The following is a 12,750-nucleotide window of genomic DNA, read 5'->3' as shown; positions in this document are numbered from 1 at the left end:
CTCTACACAAAGAAGATGTGTCACGCTGCATGAGGCAAATTGTGGTCACACCAGATAATTACTGGTTTTCTGATTCACGCCCCTATTTTTTTTGTTGTGACCAACCGATGTGACCAACCGATGCATATCTGTATTCCCAGGCATGTGAAATCCATTTATTTCAATTGACTGATTTCCTTATATGAACTATAACTCAGTTAAATCTTTGAAATTGTTACAGGTTGCATTTATTTTTGTTCAGTTTATCGGTGCCATCATGGGCAGTGTCATTGTGGACTTTCTTCGGGCAGGTGAAGAGTAGTTCTGGGTCTTCTGGGAACAAGGGCACTCTGCTTTGTCCAACACTAAGGACTGACCCTCTGCCATCACAGTCTACTGTTTAGGGCCTTTTTACACTACACTACTTTGACCACACAAACGAGGTCCAGGAGAGATTCTTGTGAAGTATAAAGAGACAGATAGATTCAAATCTCTTTTTAAAGATGTCTCCCACACTTCCTCCAGAGGTAGTGTGTGAGATATCTACACCACATACCCCCCTCTAAGTGGTAGAGTGTAAAGACAACGGTTCTCCCACACCACATGTCCCTGCGAGAATGACCTTAACACCAGTAGACAGCATGTTTGCTCAATTAGCCAAATTGAAAATTAAAGGCTTTTCAGAATATCCACACATTTGTGGATCATTGCATTAATCGAGTGTGCAACACTAGATGCGTTTAGACAGGCAGCCCAATTCTGGTCTTTTTTTTCATTAATTGTTCTTTTGACCAATCAGATCAGCTCTGAAAAAGATCTAATGTGAAAAGATCTGATGTGATTGTTCAAAAGACCAATTAGTTGAAAAAGATCAGAATTGGACTGTCTAAACACAGCCTATGTGCAACATGGTTTAGATGAGAAGCACCTGTATAGTTTGAATTGCAATGCTTATTTTGTTTGTCTATATACTATGGCAGGGGTTTTCAAACTTTAATTGCCGGCGACCCAGGGACCCCCATTATATGTTAGCCCCCCCAAAAAAAAGTAATGTCTTGTGAGTATTTGTCTTGTAGAGTAATATCTGTCTGTAATAAATCCCTTTTGTCAGGAAAAAATGTATTTTGATTGACAGGGTCTGGCTCCCCAGTGGGTGGGAGTCCTATTGGATATCGTCAAGCAGAGGCTGTTGTAAAGGCTGTCTGTGGACCATTAGAATGTGACAAACTGTCCACGAACAGTCGTTAGACCAAATGTAAACCAGGCTTGAATTTCACATAGTCAAAGGGCGCCGCACTGTGGACGTGTTGCACGTATGGAAATGAAACGGCATCAATAGCAGATAATGTTGTGTTATAAAATGTGCTGTTAATGCAAGCCAATATTTTCTTTATTGTTCTCATCTTAGTCAAATCCTCTATTATCCCAGTCTTGCTAACACCAGTCAGCCATGCTACTATTGTCCTTAGACAGAAGACAACGATTTTTATTGCTTGATTTTTGTAAAATTCATCAACAATGTTAGTGGTTAGATCACCCGACTACATTTGAATTGTTTTGTCATTGAATTATTATTTGCAGCATCTATTGTCCAGGCTGTATCACAACCGGTCGTTATTGGGAGTCCCATAGGGCGGCGCACAATTGGCCCAGCTTAGTCCGGGTTTGGCCGGTGTAGGCTGTCGTGGTAATTAAGAATTTGTTCTTAACTGACTTGCCTAGTTAAATAAAGGTTACATTTAAAAAAATGTTTTACTGTGCTTAGCGTAGATAATGAGATCAATCAATATGGGTAAGCATTGAAGGGAAAGAAGAGTCCCCGCCCTAAAATGTGATCCTTCAAAAACCTCTAGTGACGTTACGTCACCAAAGAAAGTTTATCTTCGCCGTCCAGAGAAACGTTATTTCCAGATTCGCGTCCAGAGAAACGTGATTTCCAGATCTCCAATCCTGGATCTTCTCCGAACGAAAACAGCTGTATTGTAGACTGGGGTCAAATTAGTTTGTGTTAATGATGTTGAGAATTATAACTATTTGTGGTAACGTGTCAGAGCGCTCCAAAATTACTTATTGATAATAGTTTTTTTTATTGGAGAGGAGCCGGTAGCGGATCAATTCCCCGTGTGTGCGCACTGCACACTATTTACTATGGCAAAAACGTTGAATAAGTTATCTCTATTGACTGTTTTACGTTCTACAAGTTTTTGCATCGTTTTGGGGAATCTGGCCAATGGTAAGTTACAATTGAACCATTTTGGGGTTTTGAAGGACTTTGAACACAACTCTTTCTGTCAAAAGTGATTTAAAAAAAACTATAACCAGGCACTACCACACTATTTACAATGCCAAAAACGTGGACTACAATACTTCTATGGACTATTTTACTTTTTCATAATTTGTGGGAATCTGAACAGTGGTAAAACTGACCACTGGCCTGATTTTCCATGATTGTGCTAACACTAATATAAAGTAAAATAGTCCACAGAAGTATTGTAGTCATCTTTTAAATGCAATTTAACCATTTGGGTTTTTTGGAGGACTTTGACCACAACTCTTTCTGTCGAAAGATAATTATGTATTTGATAAATCAACTGCTGTTTTTCAATCAGTTAATTTTCAATGTTTCATATTTGTTCATTTTGAAACTTGAGTTTAGATTTATTAGATTCTAAATGAATTCCATATGTTGATTTCTTGTGATCATGTATTTATGTGTAAACATTTTCAATATTTACATTAAATGTATCCTGGCTTTAAGCTATTAATGCGAAACCAACTTCACAACGTGCAGACTGCCCCAACATAGATTGCTTGAGAAAATAGCATTTATTCTGTTTGTACTGCAACAATATTTCAATAGAAAAAAAGGTCCATAGACTTTTCTTATACCCATCTCCTCTTTCACCATAAATCATCTCCAACTCAATTTTGAGATGTGCAGACTGGCCCAATTTATATTGCTTGTAAAAGGACTTTGACAATGCTATTTGCATATGGAAATATCATGGAATGCATTTGTCTTTGTGTTGGCACACCAGCCCACGCTTTGGTGTTCATGTTATCCTGCAGTGTGTGTTTAATCCCAGCCTACAGTATAGGCTTGTCAGGATTTCCCAGATTGTACATAAAAAACATCTAGTCTTATTAGTTACACTTCGTCAGTTCAACTTCTTAAGTATTCTAAGCCTGAGCAGTTACTTGGAATGCACAGCCCTATAAGTTAGGACTACACTCCAATCTGTTTCACTGCAGCATAGTGGCTGGATGTATTGTGAAGGGTTTTGCTGATCAGTGAAGTGTGCTTGACTCTATGGTAAGGATTTTGTCCAGTGCTGAATAGATTCATCCATCTTTTATTCTCCTCCTGTTATGTTTGACGTACACACAATAGTGGGTATGTGAAGGGTACATAGTCTATGCCACTGTGGCTGCACTTAAACAGGCAGCCCAATAGAGCCCCACAATGGAGGTGTCATAATACCCAGCGGTCAAACAGGGAAATGGTTCCAGTTGTTTTTCCACCATTAATTAATTAACTTTAGAAACACTTAAAATATGGGCTGGGTTTTGTGTAGGCTTACACTGGCGTAATGTTTTGATCATGTAAATATGTCTCGGACAAGGTGACTTTTATCAATATATTAGTCTCTATTTACTCTAATTAAAACATGCTAATTAGTATTAAAGTAGACATCATGCAAGACTACACATCCCTGCAAGCTCCTGCACGCCATCTCTCACTGGCTCCTTTGCTAACAGGTATTGTGTCAATTTAAAACTTGCACAAGACATTTCAAAGAATTGTCCATTTTAAAGATATTTTGGCAATTTATTAATTGCTAACATTAGATAGTTAATCCAGAGATTCTTACTTTTGCCTCAATTTATCAGTCTCATTCAGATCATTATGGCATTTGTAGTTCTTTATAATGGCCAAATTAGCAGCTAATTAGCGCTTCATTTTTGGGAGGTAAATGCAGTGAATATAATGATAAAAGTCTCCTTGTCCTTTTGCAACTAATTGGTCTTTTGAATAATCAGATGAGATATTTTGCCAATAATTGGGCAAACTATTATAATTGCCTGTTTAAATGCAGTCTGTGTTGTAAAATGTATAAATGGAAGTTATTGTCACATACAGCGGATAGGTGCAGTGACATGTGTTTTACAGGGTCAGCCATAGTAGTAAGGTGCTCCTGGAGCAAATTAGGGTTTAAGTATTTGTATTTATTATGGATCCCCATTAGCTGCTACCAGCTACTCTTCCTGGGGTCCAGCAAAATTAAAGGCAGTGCTAATTCTTTTTTTTTTTGACATAATACATTCATAACAGATTTCACAACATACTGTATGCCCTCAGGCCCGTACTCCACATCACATATCTACAACACAAAATCCATATGTACGTGTGTGTATCGTGTGTATAAAGGGGTCTGTGCCTTTGCTTGTGTTGCTTCACAGTCCCTGCTGTTCCATAAGGTGTATTTTTAGCTATTGTATCAGTTGCCTGATGTGGAATAGAGTTCCATGTAGTCATGGCTCTATGTAATACTGTGCGCCTCCCATAGTCTGTTCTGCACTTGGGGACTGTGAAGAGACCTTTGGTGTCATGTCTTGTGGGGTATGTATGGGTGTCTGAGCTGTGTGCTAGTCGCTTAAACAGACAGCTGGGTGCTTTCTCCACGCATCGCGCCGACAGAAACAAACACCTTTCTGGTAAGAAGAGGGGTGGGGGGGTATGCCTTATGGCTAACAAGGCATGGTGCGATGAAAGAAACATACAGGAACTCAAATCCTTCTGTTCACCTGATTTAGAATTCCTCACAATCAAATGTAGACCGCATTATCTACCAAGAGAATTCTCTTCGATTATAATCACAGCCGTATATATCCCCCCCAAGCAGACACATCGATGGCTCTGAACGAACTTTATTTAACTCTTTGCAAACTGGAAACCATTTATCCGGAAGCTGCATTCATCGTTGTTGGGGATTTTAACAAGGCTAATCTGAAAACAAGACTCCCTAAATTTTATCAGCATATCGATTGCGCTACCAGGGGCGGAAAAACCTTGGATCACTGTTACTCTAACTTCTGCGACGCATATAAGGCCCTGCCCCGCCCCCCTTTCGGAAAAGCTGACCACGACTCCATTTTGCTGATACCTGCCTACAGACAAAAGCTAAAAAAAGAAGCTCCCACGCTGAGGTCTGTCCGACGCTGGTCCGACCAAGCTGACTCCACACTCCAAGACTGCTTCCATCACGTGGACTGAGACATGTTTCGTATTGCGTCAAATAGCAACATTGACGAATACGCTGATTCGGTGTGCGAGTTCATTAGAACGTGCGTTGAAGATGTCGTTCCCATAGCAACGATTAAAACATTCCCTAACCAGAAACCTTGGATTGATGGCAGCATTCGCGTGAAACTGAAAGTGCGAACCACTGCTTTCAATCAGGGCAAGGTGTCTGGTAACATGACTGAATACAAACAATGCAGCTATTCCCTCCGTAAGGCTATCAAACAAGCTAAGCGTCAGTACAGAGACAAAGTAGAATCCCAATTCAACGGCTCAGACACAAGAGGCATGTGGCAGGGTCTACAGTCAATCACGGACTACAGGAAGAAATCCAGCCCAGTCACGGACCAGGATGTCTTGCTCCCAGGCAGACTAAATAACTTTTTTGCCCGCTTTGAGGACAATACAGTGCCACTGACACTGCCTGCAACGGAAAAATGCGGTCTCTCCTTCACTGCAGCCGAGATGAGTAAAACATTTAAAAACGTGTTAACCCTCGCAAGGCTGCAGGCCCAGACGGCATCCCCAGCCGCGCCTCAGAGCATGCGCAGACCAGCTGGCTGGTGTGTTTACGGACATATTCAATCAATCCCTATACCAGTCTGCTGTTCGCACATGCTTCAAGAGGGCCACCATCGTTCCTGTTCCCAAGAAAGCTAAGGTAACTGAGCTAAATGACTACCGCCCCGTAGCACTCACTTCCGTCATCATGAAGTGCTTTGAGAGACTAGTCAAGGACCATATCACCTCCACCCTACCTGACACCCTAGACCCACTCCAATTTGCTTACCGCTCAAATAGGTCCACAGACGATGCAATCTCAACCACACTGCACACTGCCCTAACCCATCTGGACAAGAGGAATACCTATGTGAGTTTTATTTGAGACAACTGTGCAACCATTAAGATTAATTGTCAGATTCAACTGAAGATCTCTTTGTTTCTTGGGACCTAGAACAAGCATCTCTGTTTTGTCCCGAATTTAAAAGTAGAAAGTTTGCAGCCATCCACTTCCTTATGTCTGAAACACATGCTTCTAGCAAGGGCAATTTTGGGGCTTCACCATGTTTCATTGAAATGTACAGCTGTGTGTCATCTGCATAGCAGTGAAAGTTAACATTATGTTTTCGAATAACATCCCCAAGAGGTAAAATATATAGTGAAAACAATAGTGGTCCTAAAACGGAACCTTGAGGAACACCAAAATTTACAGTTGATTTGTCAGAGGACAAACCATTCACAGAGACAAACTGATATCTTTCCGACAGATAAGATCTAAATCAGGCCAGAACTTGTCCGTGTAGACCAATTTGGGTTTCCAATCTCTCCAAAAGAATGTGGTGATCGATGGTATCAAAAGCAGCACTAAGGTCTAGGAGCAGAGGACAGATGCAGGACAGATGCAGATCCTCGGTCCGATGCCATTAAAATGTCATTTACCACCTTCACAAGTGCCGTCTCAGTGTTATGATGGGGTCTAAAACCAGACTGAAGCATTTCGAATACATTGTTTGTCTTCAGGAAGGCAGTGAGTTGCTGTGCAACAGCCTTTTCTAAGATTTTTGAGAGGAATGGAAGATTCGATATAGGCCGATAGTTTTTTATATTTTCTGGGTCAAGATTTGGCTTTTTCAAGAGAGGCTTTATTACTGCCACTTTTAGTGAGTTTGGTACACATCCGGTATGATTATTAGTGGCTATTGTATGAGCATAGCACCCCCTACAGTGCATTTGAATATTGATGTTTGATACGGTAAGGTCATCTATTTTACAAATGCTTAGTTAATTTGAATGTTTGTGTTTTTTCCCATGCAGGAAAGCAAGTCCCCTAGTGAGAATCTTCTGGCTTGGCAGAGTGGTGCTAAAAATATCCTGTGTAACATCAACAATGACAAATCTGTCAAGTAGAACAATGACTGAGGTCTTGGGGAAATCCACCCAATGACTGAGGTCTTGGGGAAATCCACCCAATGACAGGTCTTGGGGAAATCCACCCAATCACTGAGGTCTTGGGGAAATCCACCCAATGACTGAGGTCTTGGGGAAATCCACCCAATGACTGAGGTCTTGGGGAAATCCATCCAATGACTGAGGTCTTGGGGAAATCCACCCAATGACTGAGGTCTTGGGGAAATCCACCCAATGACTGAGGTCTTGGGGAAATCCACCCAATGACTGAGGTCTTGGGGAAATCCACCCAATGACTGAGGTCTTGGGGAAATCCACCTAATGACTGAGGTCTTGGGGAAATCCACCCAATGACTGAGGTCTTGGGAAATCCACCCAAAGACTGAGGTTTTGGGATAATCCACCCAAAGACTGAGGTTTTGGGAAAATCCACCCATTCATTCAGATGATCATTAATATGTGATACTGATTGATTTGTTGAATGCTGATATTGCTGGCCAGTATTAGGGCTGTAGCTTCCATCCATTTTGATTTTGTTTACAGTGCTACAGTATATTTAGTTTGAACATTCAAACGAGTTTCATAGCATTCATAGCGCTCTCAGTGGCGACCCGTCAATCAGGGCATGTTGGGCAGAGCCCCATCTGCTTGGAGCCTGTCACGTATACTCCCTCTCCGGCCTCTAGGTCATCTGAATGCTGATTATCCCGCACACCTATCACCATCGTCAAGCACACCAGCGCCTCATGACACTCACCTGGACTCTATCACCTACTTGATTATCTGCCCTATATCTGTCACTCGCCTTGGTTCTTTCCTCAGGTGTTATTGACTCTTTTCTATGTCGATGCGTTGTTTGTGTTTATTTATTAAAACACTCCCTGTACTTGCTACCCGACTGTCAGGGCACTCGTTACAGAACCACCTCACATAAGGGAAGCATCAGTGTTTTTCTGTGACATTGTAAATGACGTCGGATCCGGGAGATGCTGCATGCTCTCATGCCTCAGCCAGATCGCCAGGTTCCCCCTGCCTCCGCCGGCTCAGGCTCCCCTGCCTCAGCCAGATCGCCAGGTTCCCCCTGCCTCCTCCGGCTCGCCAGGCTCCCCTGCCTCAGCTGGCTTGTCGGGCTCTCATGCCTCAGCCAGATCGCCAGGTTCCCCTGCCTCCGCCCGGCTTGCCAGGCTCCCTGCCTCAGCCAGATCGCCAGGTTCCCCTGCCTCCGCCGGCTCGCCAGGCTCCCCTGCCTCAGCCAGATCGCCAGGTTCCCCTGCCTCCGCCGGCTCGCCAGGCTCCACTGCCTCAGCCAGATCGCCAGGTTCCCCCTGCCTCCGCCGGGCTCGCCAGGCTCCCCCTGCCTCCGCCGGCTCGCCAGGCCCTGCCTCAGCCAGATCGCCAGGTTCCCCTGCCTCTGCCGGCTCGCCAGGCTCCCTGCCTCAGCCAGATCGCCAGGTTCCCCTGCCTCCGCCGGCTCGCCAGGCTCCCCTGCCTCAGCTGGCTTTTCGGGCTCTCATGCCTCAGCCAGATCACCAGGTTCCCCCTACCTCCGCCGGCTCGCCAGGCTCCACTGCCTCCGCCGGCCCGCCAGGCTCCTGCCTCAGCCAGATCGCCAGGTTCCCCTGCCTCCGCCGGCCCGCCAGGCCCTGCCTCAGCCAGATCGCCAGGTTCCCCTGCCTCCGCCGGCTCGCCAGGCTCCCCTGCCTCAGCTGGCTTTTCGGGCTCTCATGCCTCAGCCAGATCACCAGGTTCCCCCTGCCTCAGCCAGATTGCCAGGTTCCCCCTGCCTCCGCCGGCTCGCCAGGCTCCCCTGCCTCAGCCAGATCGCCAGGTTCCCCCTGCCTCCGCCGGCTCGCCAGGCTCCCCTGCCTCAGCCAGATTGCCAGGTTCCCCCTGCCCCGTAGCACCTACTTCCGACATCATGAAGTGCTTTGAGAGACTAGTCAAGGACCATATCACCTCCACCCTACCTGACACCCTAGACCCACTCCAATTTGCTTACCGCTCAAATAGGTCCACAGACGATGCAATCTCAACCACACTGCACACTGCCCTAACCCATCTGGACAAGAGGAACACCTATGTGAGAATGCTGTTCATCGACTACAGCTCGGCATTCAACACCATAGTACCCTCCAAGCTCGTCATCAAGCTCGAGACCCTGGGTCTCGACCCCGCCCTGTGCAACTGGGTACTGGACTTCCTGACGGGTCGCCCCCCCAGGTGGTGAGGGTAGGTAACAACATCTCCTCCCCGCTGATCCTCAACACTGGGGCCCCACAAGGGTGCGTTCTGAGCCCTCTCCTGTACTCCCTGTTCACCCACGACTGCGTGGCCACGCACGCCTCCAACTCAATCATCAAGTTTGCGGACGACACAACAGTGGTAGGCTTGATTACCAACAACGACGAGACGGCCTACAGGGAGGAGGTGAGGGCCTCGGAGTGTGGTGTCAGGAAAATAACCTCACACTCAACGTCAACAAAACTAATGAGATAATTGTGGACTTCAGGAAACAGCAGAGGGAACATCCCCCTATCCACATCGATGGAACAGTAGTGGAGAGAGTAGCAAGTTTTAAGTTCCTCGGCATACACATCACAGACAAACTGAATTGGTCCACTCACGCAGACAGCATCGTGAAGAAGGCGCAGCAGCGCCTCTTCAACCTCAGGAGGCTGAAGAAATTTGTCTTGTCACCAAAAGCACTCACAAACTTCTACAGATGCACAATCGAGAGCACCCTGGCGGGCTGTATCACCGCCTGGTACGGCAACTGCTCCGCCCTCAACCGTAAGGCTCTCCAGAGGGTAGTGAGGTCTGCACAACGCATCACCGGGGGCAAACTACCTGCCCTCCAGGACACCTACACCACCCGATGTTACAGGAAGGCCATAAAGATCATCAAGGACATCAACCACCCGAGCCACTGCCTGTTCACCCCGCTATCATCCAGAAGGCGAGTTCAGTACAGGTGCATCAAAGCTGGGACCGAGAGACTGAAAAACAGCTTCTATCTCAAGGCCATCAGACTGTTAAACATCCACCACTAACATTGAGTGGCTGCTGCCAACACACTGACACTGACTCAACTCCAGCCACTTTAATAATGGGAATTGATGGGAAATGATGTAAATATATCACTAGCCACTTTAAACAATGCTACCTTTATATAATGTTACTTACCCTACATTATTAATCTCATATGCATACGTATATACTGTACTCTATATCATCGACTGCATCCTTATGTAATACATGTATCACTAGCCACTTTAACTATGCCACTTTGTTTACATACTCATCTCATATGTATATACTGTACTCGATACCATCTACTGTATCTTGCCTATGCTGCTCTGTACCATCACTCATTCATATATCCTTATGTACATATTCTTTATCCCCTTACACTGTGTATAAGACAGTAGTTTAGGAATTGTTAGTTAGATTACTTGTTGGTTATTACTGCATTGTCGGAACTAGAAGCACAAGCATTTCGCTACACTCGCATTAACATCTGCTAACCATGTGTATGTGACAAATAAAAATTTGATTTGATTTAACATGCCAATACCTCTCACAAATACAAGTATTGATGAAGTCAATGTCTCCTCCACTTTGAGTCGTGAAAGATTGACATGCATGTTATTAATGTTTGCTCTCTGTGTACATCCAAGTGCCAGCCATACTACCATGTTCTGAGTCAATTGCAATTTTCCTAAGTCTCTTTTTGTGGCACCTGAATTCCTGATTCTACCTGGATTATGTTGGAGAGCCTTCCATTAAATAACACCCTCTGTGTTCAGTTAGACTGGTAACTCTTTATCCACAATATAGCAGGGGGTGTAAAGCCATAACACAAACATTTTTCCAGCATCAGACTATGATCGATAAAGACAAAAGCCAGTGCGGCTTTTATAACAAGTCTAACAAAACAGACCGCACAATCTTTTTATCATCAATTTCTCTTTTGTAAGTGCTGTGCTTGTTGAATGTCCTTCCCTATAAGCGTGCTGAAAGTCTGTTATCAATTTGTTTTCTGTGAAATAGCATTGTATCTGGTCAGACACCATTTTTTTCCAGAAGTTTACTAAGGGTTGGTAACAGGCTGATTGGTCGGCTATTTGAGCCAGTAAAGGGGGCTTTACTATTAGGTATTGGAATGACTTTTGCTTCCCTCCAGGCCTGAGGGCACACCCTTTCTAGTAGGCTTAAATTGATGGTATGGCAAATTCGAGTGGCAATATCATCCACTATTATCCTCAGTAAATTTCCATCCAAGTTGTCAGACCCAGGTGACTTGTCATTGTTGATAGACAACAATAATATTTTCACCTCTTCCACACTCACTTTACGGAATTCAAAATTACAATCCTTGTCTTTCACAATTTGGTCAGATATATTTGGATGTGTAGTGTCAGTGTTTGTTGCTGGCATGTCATGTAGCTGGCATGTCATGCCTAAATCTTGCCAATGAAAAAAATAATTAAAGTAGTTGGCAATATCAGTTGGTTTTGTGAAGCCATCTGATTCAATAAATGATGGAGCCGAGTTTGCCTTTTTTCCCCAAAATGTGCTCCAAAGGTGCTCTTCATCTTTTTATTCAGTTTAGTCACATGATTTCTCAATTTACAGTACATTTGCCAACTGGTTGTGCAGCCATACCTATTTGTCATTCATTTTGCCTCATCCTTCTCAGCCATACAATTTTTCAATTCCTAAACAATCCACATGGATTTAACAGTTTTTACAGTCATTTTCTTAATTGGTGCATGTTTATTAGTAACTGGGATAAACAATTTCATAAATGTGACAAGTGCAACGTCCGTTTGCTCCTCTCTGCAAACCATAGACCAACAAATATTCTTTACATCAACAAGATAGGAATCAAAGCTGGGCCTGATTCCAACATAGGAATCAGGCTCAGCTTTGGAACTTTGGTTTTCCTAGATATGGCTGCTATATTGTGATCACTACATCTGATGGATCTGGATACTGCTTTCAAGTATATTTCTGAAGCATAAGTAAAGATTTGATCAATACATGTTGATGATTTCAGTAGGTTTACTGTTTACTGTTTGAAGCTTTTTCTTGAGTGGGCAGCTTGATGAAAGCCGGTCAATATTTAAACCAGGAGACACTAGGCCCTCCATTGAATGGGTTTGACACCCCTGCTAATCAAATTTTATTTGTTACATACACATGGTTAGCAGATGTTAATGTGAGTGTAGCGAATTGCTTGTGCTTCTAGTTCCGACCAATGCAGTAATAACCAATGAGTAATCTAATCTACCAATTCCACAACAACTACCTTATACACACAAGTGTAAAGGGATGAAGAATATGTACATAAATATGTACATAAAAAATATGGTATAGAGATGGTATAGAGTACATATAGGGCTACCGTGTACAGTGCTGAATAAATTCCATCTATTTTATTATCTCAAATATTTATATCACCCATAAAATATACCTCTCTGTTGATATCACATACATTATCAAGCATTTCACACATGTTATCCAGATACTGACTGTTAGCACTTCGTAGTCTATAGCAA

The sequence above is a fragment of the Oncorhynchus masou genome, chromosome 24 (assembly GCF_036934945.1).
Source record: "Oncorhynchus masou masou isolate Uvic2021 chromosome 24, UVic_Omas_1.1, whole genome shotgun sequence".
Lineage (NCBI taxonomy): Eukaryota > Metazoa > Chordata > Actinopteri > Salmoniformes > Salmonidae > Oncorhynchus > Oncorhynchus masou.
The sequence above is the reverse complement of the archived record's forward strand: the minus strand, read 5'-3'. Positions refer to the sequence as shown.